Source organism: Carettochelys insculpta, chromosome 20 (assembly GCF_033958435.1).
Source record: "Carettochelys insculpta isolate YL-2023 chromosome 20, ASM3395843v1, whole genome shotgun sequence".
Lineage (NCBI taxonomy): Eukaryota > Metazoa > Chordata > Testudines > Carettochelyidae > Carettochelys > Carettochelys insculpta.
The window spans coordinates 22,232,550-22,249,890 of NC_134156.1; the positions used below are offsets into that span (position 1 = coordinate 22,232,550).

Here is a 17,341-nt window from a genome sequence, read left to right on the forward strand (position 1 = left end):
ACAGGTGTTGCATGAGTTTATAAACAGTGTATTGAAAATCACATCTTATCTTCCATGAGGTGCAGCATTGTTTTTTTTATTATTATTAGTGGCTTCACAAACGCATGGCACTTTTAGTTCCATGTGGGATTTGTTTAGCTTCTTGTTTAGATTTTTCTTTCATGGTGTCATCACCCAGAAGGTTAGCATTACATAGGCAGGGTTGCATTAACTGCCAGTGAAGAGTTATTGCACAAGAAAGACAAATCTAAATAGCGGATGAGAACTTGCGACAAATTTATAGCATCGCTTGACCTGATTAGAAAAATTGAATTGCTCTGCAATGCAGAACCAACTAGATGAACAGCAGATAGAAAAGAGGTCCAAAATTCTTAGCATCTTGACTGCACACAGCAACAACAACAACAACAGGAAGTGGCCTTACAATCAGTGTTCTCTCAATTTTTTTAATCCATGGCTGGAATACATTTTGTTATGTGCACCAAGGAACATAGAGGTGCACCACCAATAGAAACACCTGCTGTCCCCTAAGGGTGGCTGATGGCACTTGGTAATCAGCTGGACAGTGCTTGAATCTCTCCTAGGCAGCCAGCAAATGCTGTTTACAAGGATCAGCAAATCAAACATATACTCTTGTTCAATAACTGGGACTGGTTCAGTTGCCTAAGGCTTGCCCCACCAATGGGAGACCTGAACAGAAACCCACTCCTGGATTTCCCAAGGACAGCAGGAACACAAAGCACTGCAAATGTAACTCCACCCAGGAGTGGGGTGACTCATATCCTAGAACAGTGGTCTTTCTCCCTCGGATCACCTGAAACCTTATTGAACGCTGTAATAGAGTTGGAGCAGTGTTCTTATTTTATGCAAAGCAGTTCTCTAACTTCCTTCCAGCCCCCAAGAAATAAAAAGCCCTCCTGACTGATGCGAAACATGATGTTGAAAGGTAACCATGGTCTGACCCACAGCTTTGGAGGGCTAGTCTGTATTAACACACTTATTAATCTTTTCTGCTATCCTGTAAAATATAGACACTTTACTGTTTAGCTTCTTAGTAGCCAGGAGAGCTAGAAAGATTACCTACAGAGCCCAGGCAAAACTGTGCAAGCATTGTCTTGCAGGGAGCACTGTTAGTTCAAGCTGAGCATTTGGTTTTCACTGTTTTACCATTGACATCAATTCACCCCTAATCTTTGTCCACTTACCATGCTCCTGCTTTATATTCTCTATGCAAGCTGCAAGACTATTAGTGGCAGCAGAGCCAGAGACTTCTTTCAGCTTTTGGATAGCTTCTTTCATGGCCCAGTGACCCCCACGTTGCTTGTTGAAAGTTTCAGCGATATCCGCAAAGAGCGTGTCAATTTCGAGCACATTTACCAGCTTCATGGTGAGGTTCCCCTCCCTACTGAAGACATCTGCAGATTAAAGACATGCCAGAATTTGAGCGATAGCAAAATAAAATATCAAACAGAAATGAAAAAAAGGGTTCACATGAAATATATGGAAGATGCTGGGCTACCATCCATGCTCAATTACAAACTCTTAATAATATTTGAGCAGTCCTCCTGATACCACTGGCTGGAACCAGACAGCTGTCTTATCTATTTTGGTGCTTACTGGACCCCAGGTACTCTAGCATCTGATTGCTTCATGATCTTTGCTGCTGAACAGGGGTTTTGTGGGGATAAGTGTGTTAAACTGCTATAACCCATTCTGCAGATGGGACCTGAGGCACAAATAGATTAAGGGTAAGATTTTCAAAAGTGTTTAAATGATATAGGAGCATAAATTCAATTAAAAAAAAAGGCTGGCATTCAGAGCCATTGACATTCAATGGTTTTTAAGTGACTGAGTCACTTTTTACAAGCAAACTGGTCACTTAGGTGTCGTTGAAAACTGTACCCTAAGTGTCACAACTTGCCCAAGGTCACACAAGAAGTAGAGCAAAGAACTGAGATCTCTTGAGTGCTATGTTTTCAACAATAGCCTACTTCTTCTCTGGTCCTCAAAATAGAGTTTTGACCCAGAGTTCTCACTTTAGAATAGGAAGGCTGGCCTACTGGATTGTTACCTAAATTTCAGTTTGATTTACTTTCATTCCCTCTGTTTATTTGTGATCATCACGTTGTTTGTCATTTGCTCAAAGTCTCTCTGGAAGCCTGTGGCTTAGGTGGAATAGAACTGAATACCGATCTAAGCAAAGTATTACATTTAGAAAATAATAATAGTTAATTGGAGAAATACAAAATTAAAACAGCTAGGAAGGAGCACTGTAAAAAAAGGATCTGTGAGTGATAATGGAGCACAAACTATGAGTCAACAATGCAATACTGTTGTTCTGGAATGTATTAGCAGGAGTGAGGCAAAGAAGACATGAGAAATAATTATTCTTCCACTGTATTCAGTACTGATAAGGCCTTCAGTGGAGTTCTCTGTCCAGTTCTGGGCACCACACTTGGTGGAAGAAGTGTACAAATGAATAAAAAATTCAGAGGAGAGCATCAAAATGATTGAAGGTTGAGACCTAGGAGGAAAAATTGAAAAAAAAAAAGGGTTTGTTTAGTCTACACAAGACAGGAGCAGAGGCAGACATGATAACAATCTTCAAGTAAAAGGTTAGTATAAAGAGGAGAATGGTAAATTGTTCCCCTTAACATGGAGGCTAAGCTAGGAAGTAATAGATTTACATTGAAGCAAGAACGGTTAAGGTAGGAGGTCAGGAAAAGTTTCCTGTCAAGTTACTTAAGCACTGGAATAAAAATAACTTAGGAAGGTGGCAGAATCTGTCTCTGCATGTTGGATAGTCAACTGTCAGGGATTGTCGAGTTGATATTTAGTACTGGCTCAGTGGAGGGGACTGGACAAGAGACCTCTTGAGGTCCCTTCCATTCCTATACTTCCATGAGTCTATGATTTAACCTACCCTATGACTCACTTTTCCATATATAAACTGAATATAACACTTCCTCATCTTGTAGGGAGTGACAGTGTCATGCCAGAGGGCTACAAGAGAATAGTAGAAGGGAAATATATTAGCCCCAAATTAAATACATTCCTGTTCCCAGGGTAAAAAAAAAAAAAACAGGCTAATCTAGAACTAGCAAGAACTTGCCAGAATCAAACAGGGTAATCAAGTCAATTAAAGCACCTGGAGTTGAGGACAGAAGGAGCTATGAAGGATCTCAGAGGAGCAAGCACAGGCAGATTCCAGAACAAAGAATCTGTGAGTAAGGAAGGTGCTGGAGAGGACCATGGGAAAGTGGTCCATGGAACTACAACTGTCACATGGATGTTGTTGGAGATAGTTGTAGGCAGCTGCTTTCCTGGGGTCCAAGGGCTGGAGCCTGGAGAAGCAAGGAAACCCAGTCTACACCCCTTACAGCACAACAAGAGGGCTGGTTTGGGCAGACAGCCCCTTTCGGTAGGCAGGTTTGTCCTGGCCTGTACCACTTGGAGAGGCCACAAGCTAATGGCGTTTGGGTTCCCCAGGCTGGTCAATGGTGAGAGTAGCTCAACAAACAGCAAGCTGGTGCCCTAGAGAAGGAGCCTAAACTGAGGGCTGTTGTGAGCTTTAGAGGCGAGCAATCCACTTAACAGCTCAGGATCCACCCAGGCTGAGAAGCACCTGTGTCACCAGTGGTATTGGCAGGATAAAATCCTTACGTGATACTGAGTTTCTCAAACCTTCTTTATTAAGCAAATGCTCCTTATTATTTGCAGCATAATGTTTAAGGCAACACAGAGGCTGAGCATTTCAACTCCACTTAGAGCATTTGGCTGTCCAGTTCCTTGTCATGGGAATTTGAGAACCAAATCCCTTAGGTGAATTTGGAAAAAAAAACAACAGTTGTACCAAAAAAAGCACTGGAGTCCCAATTAAAAGTTGAGGTATCTATCTGGAAACCATACCAATGGTTCCATGACAACACACTTATACCATAGTTTGTTTTATAAACCTGGAGAAAAATCTAATTGCATCTCCTGAGCAATGGAACACATGATCCATTTGCTAGTAATATTTCTAACAAATGTCACAGAGACTATTTTTTTAAAGAAGGAAAACTCTAGTCAGATTTTATTCTCCAAAACTAGGTTTCAGGATGCATCCTTGCTGCCAGATTAATGCTGAGTGTTTTCTTATGTTTTTTATGTAGAATTAAGGCAGGTTTTTAAAAAAGCAATTTTCTTCAAAAAATAAGGAAAAATAAGAGTGCAGATAATCCATTTATAACTAAATAGAATGTCAGAAGTATCTCTCTAAAATTTCAGGGAAACCCCAAAGTTACTCCACCAAACTCAATGGGATTACTCTGGATTCAATGGAGAGCAGAATATGGCCATTTATCTAGTGCCAGATAGCTCTTTTTTCAAACAGATTGAATAAATAAATACAATATCCACTTGGCCGCTTTTTTTTGAAAACTGTAGAAAAGAGATTAGAAACCTCTGATAGGTGGCTTCCTACAGAGCTTCAGTTATCCCATTTCCAGAGCTGTTTTTTTAAAAGAAAATCAAGTTTTTAACAAGCTGAACCATTCACAGAAAGTTTCTGCTTTCTCAGGGAAAAAAAAGACCAAAAATGTAAAACACTTTGATTTTTAGTTGAAAACCTTTCTGATGCTGGTGAAATTGTCCCAGTTTGCCACATGTTTTCTCTTCATAATTACTATAATGTCCCCATAGCTCCTACACTCTTAAAATATTCCACTTGTGCCTGTTGACATTACGATCAAACCTGGGACCTCAAGAGCTTAATGTATGAGCCATTACCACACGAGCTAAAAGCCAGCTGGCTGTCAGCTGAGCCTGTAGCAGAGGCTCATTCTTTCTCTTTGTAAGTGGTCTGCATGCCACTACATGGGACAGTGAGGTACTCCCAGATGTGTGGGTTACACACTAATCATCTGTAAAATGAACAGAGCATTTAGCTCTTGTGTTTTGGGCAAAATCAGTCTTTACCAAAAACAACAAGAAGTCCTGTGGCACCTTATAGACTAACAGATATTTTGGAGCATAAGCTTTCGTGGGCAAAGACCTGCTTCGTCAGATGCAATCTGAAGTCACTCAGCTACCTCTCTAATCTTTGCCAGTTACTTTCTACCTCTTTGCAATTATCTTCCAGTTTCAAAGCAATTTGGTGTTCCTCCCTTCCTGCCCCAAACTAGTACATTCTACCTCAAAGATAGTTCCACTTCAGCAACACCGCAGTAGATTACTATACAAGTTTTCAGTTTAAGTCTCTTTTGGATGAAAAGTGTCATATAAACATAAGAATATTACCATTTAATATGCCCTTTTACATCATCCGCTTACAACCTGGGGAAAGGAGTGCACTTTATTAATTTTTGGTTTCTCTTAATTGCCCAAAATGGGAGCCTGAGAATATGTGGAAGCTTGTGCATATGCAGACACTCATGTATATACTTTTAGCAAGGAAACGTTTTTGGATGAGTACCAGAACTTACTAATTATCACTTCAACCACCATCTAAAAAGAGAAAAAATAAAACTTCCAAGGAAAATACTTAACATCTTACCACCGCCAGCGTCTCGACGGGGTTGTTTTGGATACTGTGCAGTAAGAGCTACCCTCTGTGAAAGAGAAAGAAAGTTAGTAAGTCTTATGCAAGGACTTCAAATTGACGGAGGAATGAACTTCGCTTATGGTAAGTCAATGCTGACATGTTCACCTGAGGCAGGAATCAGCAACCAAAAGAGCAAGAAGAGCCATTTTTCTCAAATTTGGTACAAAACTCAATAATTCAAGAGCTGCAATGCATGTGAGCACGAGATGGTCCTTAATAAATAATGTCAAACCGTACTTTCTGCAACTCCTTTTTTAAGAACAGCGCACACACAATGATTTGTAATGTGATACATGTTTATTGCAGGAAGTTCATACATTTTTACATATTCTGTTTCCTCAGACTTCGTGCGTGCGTTTGTACCACTATATTGCTGACTTTCACTCCTGAACCTACTTTAATTATTCCCATTTTATTTCATACTTAATTTCAGTTTTCTTTCTAAAAATGCGTGTTGCCCTTCACAGCAGGAATGCCACAATCTTTCTTTTCTTTTTCAAAATCTAGACTTTAAAAGCCCAACAATGAACAACTACTTGGAAAACTCTTCCTTTAATATGTGCTGTGCATTGTGGGGTATGATACCGTATCTTTGTTTTGATCATGTTGCTAAATAGACGTTCACCATTTATTGAAAATAATTAGGAGGGTTCTTTTTTTACTTTGCAATTTTAGCACTGGGAGCCACAAAGAAGTCCTTAAAGAGTCACATATGGGTCCAGTAGGTTGCAGGCCCCTGACCTAAGGCTACGTGTATTCCCATCTGGAGGGGAATATTAAACACTAGCCATAAGGAAAGACTCCAAATGAAGTGGATATTATTTACAAGTACAGCTCTAAATGATGGGAGGTTTTTTCAATAGGTCACACAAGTTCTGAGTTGGTCAACAAATGGCACAGCTGTGAGCCCATTTACTTGTGTAGAGCAGTGCCTTATTACACCAGGAATAGTCCCACTGAAGTAAGTGGGGACTACCTGTGGAAAGGGCACCGTTTTGGGAGCATGCAAGGGCAGCAGCCATGCATACCAGAATGCTGCTTGCTCTTAGAATCACAGAATCCTAGAATCCTCGGGTAACGAGAGACCTCAGGAGGTCATCAAGTCCAGCCCCCTGCCCAAAGCAGGTTCAACCCCAACTAAATCATCCCAACCAGGGCTTTGTCAAGCCAGGACTTAAAAACTTGTCGGGATGGAGGTTCCCACCTCTCTAGGAAACGCAGTCCAGTGCTTCATCACCTCCTGGTGAAATAGTTTTTCCTAATATCCAACCTAGACCTCCCGCTCTGTAACTTCAGACCATTGCTCCTTGTTCTGTCATCCCTCGCTACTGAGAACAGCCTCTGTCTACCCTCTTTAGAGCCCCCATACAGGAAGTTGAAGGCTGCTATCAAATCGCCTCTCACTCTTCTCTTCTGCAAACTAAATAAGCCCTAATGCCTCAACCTCTCCTCACAGGCCATGTGCTCCAACCATCACCTCCACTGGACCCCTCTCCAGTGCATACGCATCCTTTCTATACTGTGGAGGGGAAGTCCCAGACCCCTTACTGTCACAGGGGAAGGAGGAAAAAACACAGCTTGTGTTCATGCTTCTCACTCCTGGCCAGTGAAGGGAGGATGCAGAGGTGTAATTCATTGAATGTGTGCACTTTCCCCTCTCTCCCGAGTAGTCAGAGGACCAGAAGGAGCAGCAAGCAGTATCTGGGAACACAGAGTTGCTGGCCCCCTGCCATACTGAAATGATGCCCCTACCCAAGGAACAAGGAACTGCTCATTGTTGAGGAAATTCTGTCCTGAAGCAAAGACAATTGCACTGGAAACCGGCAGTTAAGAACCAGAAGAAAACTGGAAAAAGGTTTTCTACTAAATATATCAGTGTCTTCCCAGGAAGAGAAACTGAGACAAGCTGTGCCTGAGTTTGTGTAAATTGAGAGGTAGCTTGGACAATTTACACCAACTGAGACTTTGCCCCCCATGTGTTTATGTGTAAGCTACTACAAGAATACTTTCCCCAATCTTACGTTGGTTCTAAGAGTTCAGACACCAAATTTTCTATAAAATAGCTAAATAGTTGCTATTAGGCATTGTTGATGAGTGCTCTGGACTCCCTTATCTATCTGTTGCTAGATGGACAGGGATTTTCTCAGTTTTAGCATCCATTATACTCTCTGGAGTTGTCACTAGAATTTGCTATTATCAGTTTACTACATGGATCATGATTCACTGTGCCAAACACACCCTCCAACCACTCCCAACCAAGTTTTGGGACAAGACGCTGGAAAAAACAATTTGCCAATGAGCTCACAGAGTGTTTAAAAATACTTAAACCAGAAAAATAAGCGTAAGGGAGTTTTGGGTCAGTCACTTCACCTGTCCCTCTATTTTTTCATGAGTAAAATGTGGGCATTATTTTATACCTCCTTCAGAGTAGGAATCACAGGCCTTAAGTAATAACATTTGTAAAGTTAAATGAGATTGGACTGGCTGGGAAAACACGCACAAAAATTTACATATATTTTCTTGGCCATTGATTCCTGTTTTTTGGGTTTTTTTGTTTTTTTTTCCCCAGCACAATTCAAACTGTAGAATCAGTTGCACCTAGTAATTTGGAAATTCAAAAAATGTCAGGCTGCTTTTCTTCAGTGGAAAGAGCTATACAGTACTAGAGGGGAAGCTGATGATCACCCGTGACAACAATTAGTTGCAGTTGGTTGAAACAGCTACACAAAAACAGCACCAATTTTGAATTTGTTAGTTAAGAAAAATCAACAGTTAAAAATGGGGGCGGGACACTTTCAATTATTAATATTTATTATCATTGGGTTCTTTGATGTTAGGGACATGAGCCGTATGTATGGACCCAGATCCCTGTTCTGCTACACACAACAAAAACAGGGACCCAGCCCCAAACAGCTTAGAAGCCCTGATGCTCTCTCCAGTGTCCAGAAAATCAGTACGAAATTTTCCAAATTTCTATTCCAAACACAAATTCTTTTGGTAAAGATGCTTTTCTCTAGTAATTTACTGTATGTCCTTGATCTTATTTATAACCAGGCTGGCACCTTGCAATCTGCCCTGAGTAAGGGACCACACACAATTAGGCTGCCCTGGGAGCAAAACCAACACCGCATTGTCTGTCACTATTTACTTCACCCAGGACATGGACCCACTTGCTGTGCAGGCAAGCCCCTTGGGGAGGAAGGGGCAACTGTGGACATGTCCAGTCCCTGCCCACCTGTGTAGGAGGAGGAAGAGGTAGTTCCACCTAGTATGCTGTCCACATACTGGGGCCAGCAATGAGACTAGCCTAGGGAGGGGCATAATGGGTCATCATATGTCACCTTGAATCCCTGTGCAACACTGAGAGACCAAGCTCGCAGGTACCAGAGATTGAACCCGCCATCATAGGGTCTAAAGCCCTATGGTCTACCACATGACCTAAAGGCCAGCTGGCTCTCAGCTGAGGCTGTAGTGCAGAGACTTCACTCACCCTAGTATGAGGTCTCAGTGCCTCTGGGTACTACACCTGTATGGATACATACACCAGGTCACAGATTAGCTCTTTAATATGCTTATAAGAGATTAACTACACCTCAATTTCCTTCTCTCTCATTTTCTCTGTGCAGTGAATTCTCTTCATCGGCCATGCTCTGTTCATATACGACAGCCCCCTTCCCACCCTAGAAGGCTGGGAAAGGATCATCCGTTTTCCATACCACCAGTTTACTTGATTCACCCCACTGGGCATATTAATAACATGACCCACCTTTTTCCTTCCCCTCCCTTCTGTCCCGAGTGTTCCGGACCGCAGGCATTTTTGCACACAACAAGGTAGCTGCTCTCTTACCTCTCCTGGAGTAGCTGAGAGACAGCGGCAACAGCAGAAGAAGGACATGCTTATCTCAAAAAAAAAAGAAAAAGAAGGAAAGACAGGGCAGTGGACCTTTTAACCAGCTTGCACACACCACTTACTGTAAGGGAAAACAGCAAACAAGCGTGACTCAAGTCACATCAGTATTAGTGGCACTGCAAATTCAGGGAATTTCAGAGAGACGCAACTCTTCTGACTGGAGATTCCCTGCCCAGGTTTCTTTCTGCATTTTTCTCTGCAACCCAGTAATGGCCTCTGATTACTCAAGCTTGTTCCCTCTGTAAACAAACTGTGCATTGTCAAACAATTACTGGGCCTGGGAGAACTTACTTCCTCTTAGCAATCATTACCCGAATGTACCATTCTTTCCTCCAGGTGGGGGAATGACAGAAAATGGCATATATCAAGAAACAAGAGCCCAGTGGTTGACCCTGCTGGAGACTCATTGTGAGGCTTCTACTTTGACGCACCTTCAGAGCAGTCCCATTGATGAACATGGAGCTATTCCCATAGGGAAGTATTTTATTGCCTGTGAAGAAGTGGCAAACTCTGGCCTTATGATAGAGAGAGAGGACTATACTAAATATGTGGTTACCAAAGATCTGCAGTTTTCCTTATGTTGTGCTACATGTCCACTCCGAATTTAATGGTCACATCATGGAGAAAACCCTTACACAAAGCTCAAAAAACCACAAGTCTCAAGTGCTAATAGCAAAGGAGAATTTCTGATAGCTTTGCACAGAACAGAATGCATGACAAAGAGTTCTGATTCTGCCCTGTAGAAGGGAGTGCTGCACATCCGTGAATTCATAATCCACTCCCTTAGACAAAACTTACCCTGGAGTATCTGAGTTTCATGGATCTCACTCCTGGGACACTAAGGTAACAGCTTGGAACAGTAAACTCTGAGTTCCAGCCCTGCTGTGACTGGTTGTTGCATGTGGGCAAGACTGAACTTGTCAGCAGAATTTTACAAACACAAAAGATAGGTGCCTTTTTGTTTAAGGGGACTCTCTGGCAGGGCTTATGAAACACAGTTGAGCAGTTCAGTTTCTCTTCAGTAAGGGAGAGTGACACTCGCCCATAGGACCTAACTCGCCACATTGCTGTAAAATTAAAATCTGAACACTGAATAGCAACTTCAGATTTCCCAAATATTAAGGCAAATGGAACTGATGCTCCAAACTTTGTTAGTGACCCCCAGAGGCTCGTTAATCAAATTCTTTTCTTCTTTTCTGAATCAATCCACTTTGGCATCTTTTACTTCTTGTCTTCCCACACTTTCAACCATGGATCCCAAGTAATAGACATATTTGTATTCAGCTTTAAGTCTCCTGCTAGCTCTCCCATTTATATAAAACAGAGCAATTAATTTATGGCAGACTCAACGCAGTTGTTTTATTCATCATAGCTTTAGTGCTGCTATGAAGTAGGCCCCAGGGATGTAATATCATCTTAGGAAAACTGTCCTGAAGAGAGAAAGCTGAGAATCAGGGAGACATTAACATAAACAATGTACCTTAACTGTTATATAGTATTTTTTTTTGCTGTAAAACAATAGAAAATAGCTGAAGAGAACACAATATGTTGCAAGTGAGAAAACCATGTAACTCAATACGGAGAGGGACAGTGACAAAAACTTCCCACTAACAAACCCCAGATCATACCTAGTAATGTTTCAACAAACAATTTGTAGTATCCCATTAGTTTCACCTACATCTATGCTATCTTGTGATTAGTTTGGGTAAAATCTGTCACTTGAAACAAGATCTTTGCACACTGTATCCATGTCCAACAGTTAAGGCTATCAATGATCAGATATATTGATGGGTATAGGACAAGAACTAGAATAGAACAGCACTGAACACAATTAGTGTGGTAAAGTCCGGTAGGAAAGACAGCTCCAAGAGACAGTTGCTTGGACACAGATAGTAGGATGACGCTTGCTGTGTCCCCAAAGTCATGGAGATAGAGCCCAAGATCTGGAATCTTACCACCAGAGCACAACAAAAGGAAGGAGTCTGTGTATTTGATTTGCTTTTGTAGTGTATTATGATCATATTCAAAAGCGAAAGTCACCATGGTAATGGCTCTGAGTTGGCTGCCCTTAGGGTCACCTGGGGATAATTTGCACAGAAACCCAAAGTCAGGAGAGTCTTACAAAGATGAAAATGTGAACCAGGTTCACTGAAGTTTGTTAGCCTTTTGGTGTATCTGGACAGAGTTTTACGTTGCCTTGGGATGGGTTTTCATTCAACCTAGATCGATGTATGGTTTCAGACAGAAACCATTGACAAACTTGGTGGTTTTATATGGTTTTGGACCCATCTGCTCTGACTTGTAACTCAAGATTCAGACTCTAGCTTTCCCACAAGTGTCCTTGCTCAGGCAGGCCTAACTCTGCAGCATGCTGACACAAAGACAAAATTGGAATCTCTCCAAACCGTGGGGACGTTTGGATCGAGTTCCATCTGTTTCTTTTTTGAGCCCCAAATTGGCAAAAATGATGGCTTTATTTTTTTTTTAATTTTAATGTGAGGATGTTGCTAAACCAAAAGAGGAAGCAAACTTTAAAGAAAAGCCACATGTGACAACACTGCGGGTAACACAATATTTGCAGAGGCCCCTGAGAAATGAATATACTCCGGTGCCAGTATCATTCCTCCTGGAGAAGACTGTTTAGTACATTCACAGTTATGTGAAGTATCATGTAGAAAACCAGCGGTTGCCGGGGGAGAGGTGAGGGGGGAGTGTTAGTAGTGCCTGGGCTGGAGAGAACAAAGGACTTATATCACATGTGTATGTCTGCACTACAGTGATCTCTTGCCAGAAGTTACTGTTGGAGATATTTTCCAACAACACTTCTGTCAACAGACCATGGCCACACACAAAAGCCGATCTATCTGTCAGTCCATTCTGTCGACGCTGGCCAGACTGCCCAGCCGCTCTCTCAACAGAACAGCCAACCGAAAGCACAGCAGACAGGGCTGCCTGGTGACCCGGAAGCCTTGTCTGTTGACAGAGGGTCCCTTGGAGCATCGACACAGATTTTTTGTCCACAGATTCTGTTGAGAAAGGTGTCCTGCCTCCCGGGGGACAGGCAGAAGGATGTCAAGAAAAGTTCCAAGTTCTGTTGACAATGCATCAACAGAATGCATTCTTAGTATGGATGCTCCGCAAGCTTTGTAGCTAATACTGGGGTTTTGTCAATAAAACTCTTTTGTATAGGCATAGCCTATGAGACCCACGATCCACCTATTCCTGCGTCATGTCTCTGATAGTGGTCAGCATTAGATATGTCAGAGGAAGGAATAAGAGCCTTAGTGTGGAATAAATTGCTCCAAGGAAAGTTTGTCCTGTCCTCCATCAGGTGACAGATGGTTTATGTCCTCAAACAGAAACATTATGTGATGAGCCACAAAAAAAAAAAAAAACAAAAAAAAACCTGAAGCCCTCTGGTGTCGGCCAGAGCTGCTGACAAGTAGCTGTCATTTCCTTCCCAGCCTATCTCCAACATTCATCATGTTTTATTATCTCACATTTTAACGGCTGTGATATATGTAGTGTAAAAAGCAACTGTATTTAAACAAACAAAAGAAAAGGAGTGGAGACACAAAACTGGATTGTCTCACAATGACATAGTGCTGTCAGGTTCCCAGACTGTCATTATGAAAATATAGCTTACGAGCATAGTGCTCCGGCCCAACCAGGCTTTAGTTGCCAATGCTTGTTGAAACCCTGCCCTGTTGGCATTGCCTTTATTTACCACAATGGTTTCGACGCCAGGCACTGGGGCCCATTCTGTTTAGGTTGCCTCAGCCAAGGGCATCATTGCGTAAAGCAGGAGCCCACAAATAGCAATTTCTTGCTATTTCTGAGGAGAATTACTAGTCTCTGTTTGCATCAAAAGCTGTGAGGAATCCCGGCTACACTTGGGACGTGGCAAAGATGACTTAGTCAGAGTTTCTTGGATTAAGCAGTAAGAAAAAATAAATCTAGAAACATGAGTCACTGCTAAATGAAAATCTGCCTCAGCTTCAGATAGAGAGAGAGAGAGAGAGAGATCCCTATAGCAGGATGATGACATGCATATGTACATGCTGTAAAGCTATTTAGTCTCCCAATGTAAATCTTCAATAGCAGTCACCTGCCCCACCTGTGCCTCCTTCAGAAAGTCACGGGGACACTTCCTGCAGCTCCCGTTGGCTGAGACCAACAATCTGTAGCCAACAGGAGCTGCAAGTGGCCGTACCTGCAAACCAGCAGGTAAACAAAGTATTGGCCACCTGCCAAGGGCTAACCCTGGTGAGCGTTGTCTGGCCTGTGTGTCGCTTATTGCCCACCAGTGTTATAGGTTGTCTTAGGGTGACCAGATAGCAAGCGTGAACATTTGGGATAGGGTGCAATATTTGCTCATACAAGACAATGCTCCTAAGAAAAGGACATCTTGTCACTCCATGAGGGACTTCTGATTTGTATAGGACCTGAAGCAAAAGCATCCTGAAAAGTTAATAATCAAGAAATCCATGATATGCTCCAAGCAATTTAAAGAGGAGAATGCTGGCAGTGGGGTGGGAGTAGGGTAAGAGGGGGAAAGTAAGGCCAACTTATCAAGTAGAGGTCTTGGCTTCAGAAGACATATCCCAGAGAAAAATAAAACATTTGCCATTATTTCTATATAAATGCATTCCTTGTAGCTTACTGCTGTTGAAGAATGCAAGCTTTTATAAAAGTTATGAAGCATAAGTAACCTTTTATGTGTTTTGTTACATATTGAATATGGAAATCAATGAGTCAAAATATTGGTTTCCCAAGCTGTGTGATGACTTCTGCATAGTTTTGTATATATTTAAAATAATATGATAAACTATCACTCACTATACATACAAACCCATCTACACCTGCAGAAAGTTTATTTTAAAGGACTCCCATGTAGTGATATGTCTACAACATATGTCATAATGCTCCCTATGTTAAAGATTATATGTGTCAAGTAATATGAGTGACATTTTTTTCAAATAATCTTGCGAATGTTTTGATACATTTTTAATATTTTATCCTTTAAAAAACAGTCTTTTTCTTCATAATATATTTGTAAATGCCCTTAAGTAGTCGATTTTGCCTTCAAGAGTAACATATTTATCCACAGAATAACCTAGTGATTGTTCTGGTTGCTGATTTATTTAACAAAAAATTTGAATGTGATGGTTTGTGCGTTAATCATAGAATCATAGAATTCTAGGCCTGGAAGGGACCTCAGGAGGTCATTTAGTCCAGCCCCCTGCCCAACGCAGCATCAACCCCAACTAAATCATCCCAGCCATGACTATGTCAAGCCGGGACTTAAAAATCTCTAGGGATGGAAATTCCACCACCTCTCTAGATAACACATTCCAGTCTTTCACCACCCTCCTGGTGAAATAGTTTCTCCTAATATCCAACCTAAACCTCTCCCTCGGTAACTTCAGACCATTGCTCCTTGTTCTGCCATCTGTCACCATTGAGAACAGTCTCTCTCTCCATCCTCTTTAGAGCCCCCTTTCAGGAACTTAAGGCTATTCTTTCTGCTCTTGAGTCTTTCTGCTCTTGAGAGTTTCATTCAGATCTTAGTTTGGGTTATGTGTTAAAATTAGTTTATTGTATCACCTCTTGTAGGCCACAGAAATTGTCATCCACATGAAAAATTGCTATTCTTTTAGCTAAAACTGAACACCACTGTTGCTTTCTGTCAATGTTCCCCGTAAGCTGTGTGTTTGGCCACTCACAATAAATTCAAATGCCTCCCAGCTGATTATCCAAGCGCTCACAGCTAGGTTTTGTGTTTCAATTAGTGGTGCACATTTATGCATGCTTAGTGCAGATAAAATTATTCTACACATGGGTGGAAAAAATCTGCACATGGGTGGGAAAGAGGAGAGTGAACATATAGCTGTGCTCCCTAAGGGGACAGAACTGGAACTGCTGGGTATACTGCATTTCAGAACTGAAGTGTATTGGTAGAGCTGTATGGGGAAGCTGCATGATGCCTGCTGACAATGCATTTGAAAGAAGCCAGTGCTATTGGTCCCTCACTTTCAAGAGCTCATGGTGTTTAAAAGCAGTATGTATAAATTGCTACCCTACTGTGATGAGTAAAAGTTAAGACTGAGCTTTCTACAATAGAATGGCAGAACTAATTGAGATAAACTCAGGCTTACTGGAGAGCTGAATTATCTTATGCATTACAAGGGCAATTTTCCCACTTTTGATATTCACAGGAATGACACCCATCCCACTTAATTTTCTTCTTCCACTGCTCCTATTAATGTCAGGTGACACGCGCCCCCCCACCACTTTGTTTTCTCCCTTTCCTCCCCATCCCCCTACTATATAAACCCTGGCTTTTTATTATCTACTCCGATCTGAAAATCTGAAGAAGTGAGACTTTCCCATGAAAGTGTACTACCTAATAGATGTTTGTTAGTCTTTAAAGTGATAAAGGACAGCTTGGTTTTTTGTGAAGTTGCAGACGAATACAGCTACCCCTCTCAGGCAGTGCAACAAATAGGGGTCAATCTCACAGAAGGGACCTCAAAAAGTCATCCAGTTCATAAAATACAGACTAACGTGGCTATCTCTCTGTCAGTAGGCACAATTAAGTATTTCTAGAAGGTGTTTGTCTAACCACTTCTAAAAACCTTCAACAGGAGGCATTCCATGACCTCCTTAGGTAACCTGTTCCTGTGCTTATATAGCCTTATGGTTAGAAAGCTTTTCCTATTATCTGACCTGAGTCTTTTTTGCTGAAAATGAAACTCACTAACAATCTTGGCCACGTTAAATTGATGGCAACAGAATTTGTCCCGTAATGGATTGGATCCAGACATATGATTTTACACACATCTGAATTCTCAGGCAAAACCAAGCTATCTTAACTATGGCTGAGTAAGAACTGCAGCCCTACTTGCAATAAGCAGACAAAATTCCCCACAGTGAGGTTTAAGCTGACAAAATAATCAGTATGGATGGAAAAATAACTTGGAATTTGCTCAGCCCACTGAAATCTGAGACTAATCTCCTAAATAGTTTGTAATCTAAACTCTCAAACAATACCAAATCTTGGTACTAGAGGTTTACCATTACTATCTACCTTTAACAAAGCTCCTGGCTTTTTGCTCTATAACTTGTACCACATCAAGATTTCAAGCAAGTTATTAAATTGGTTCTTTTTTCCATGCCTCAAGTATCTTAAAAACTATATAGTATTTCCCTAAGTATGAACCTCTGCCGTAGCAGCAGTGCATATTGTGTTCATGGTTTTACTTGTATTTCAGTTCTGCTGGTGGCAAACTAATGGAAAATGAAGGGGGTGGGGGAAGAAACACAGAAGCTGTGTCTGCACTACAAAAAATAGCTTCGAAGTTGCTTATTTCGAAGTACAACTTCAAAGTAAGCAACTTCAAAGTTAAGTGTCTACACACACCCTACTTTGAAGTTAAACTTCGAAGTAGAGCACTACTCCATTCCCAGGGATGGAAGTTGGGCTCCTGAAGTAAGGGAAAATGTGTGTAGACTCTCTGCTGGCTACTTCAATGTAGTGCCTAACTTGGAAGTTAAATTCAAAGTTAGTTCCTAGTGTAGATGCACCCGGACTGTCCTATAGCTAAAAAATATTGCAACTGCAAGCTTCTAGATCTCAATGAGTTTTTCCATGTACTATATACAAAGCCAAAAGGCCATGATGTGATATGTATCAGCAGATGTACTGCATTTATGCCCTGCTGTAACAGTCACAAAGGATATGTCTTCACTTCAATAAAAATCTCAAGGAATGGAGTCTCAAAGCCCAAATCAACGGAGCTGGGGGTATGAAATTAGGCATTTGGTCTAGGATGAAGCTTATGTGG

At 41.5% G+C, this 17,341-nt stretch overlaps 1 long non-coding RNA gene across 1 annotated transcript; it reads right to left on the reverse strand.

The window, feature by feature from the left end:
* Window positions 1-1,400: 1,400 nt before the first annotated feature.
* On the reverse strand, window positions 1,401-9,584 carry LOC142023378 (uncharacterized). The gene is made up of 3 exons (XR_012648219.1): window positions 9,432-9,584; window positions 5,537-5,591; window positions 1,401-1,415 (listed from the first exon to the last, which is right to left on the reverse strand). It is a non-coding gene; the product is annotated as an uncharacterized LOC142023378 (long non-coding RNA).
* Between the last annotated feature and the right edge of the window lie 7,757 nt (window positions 9,585-17,341).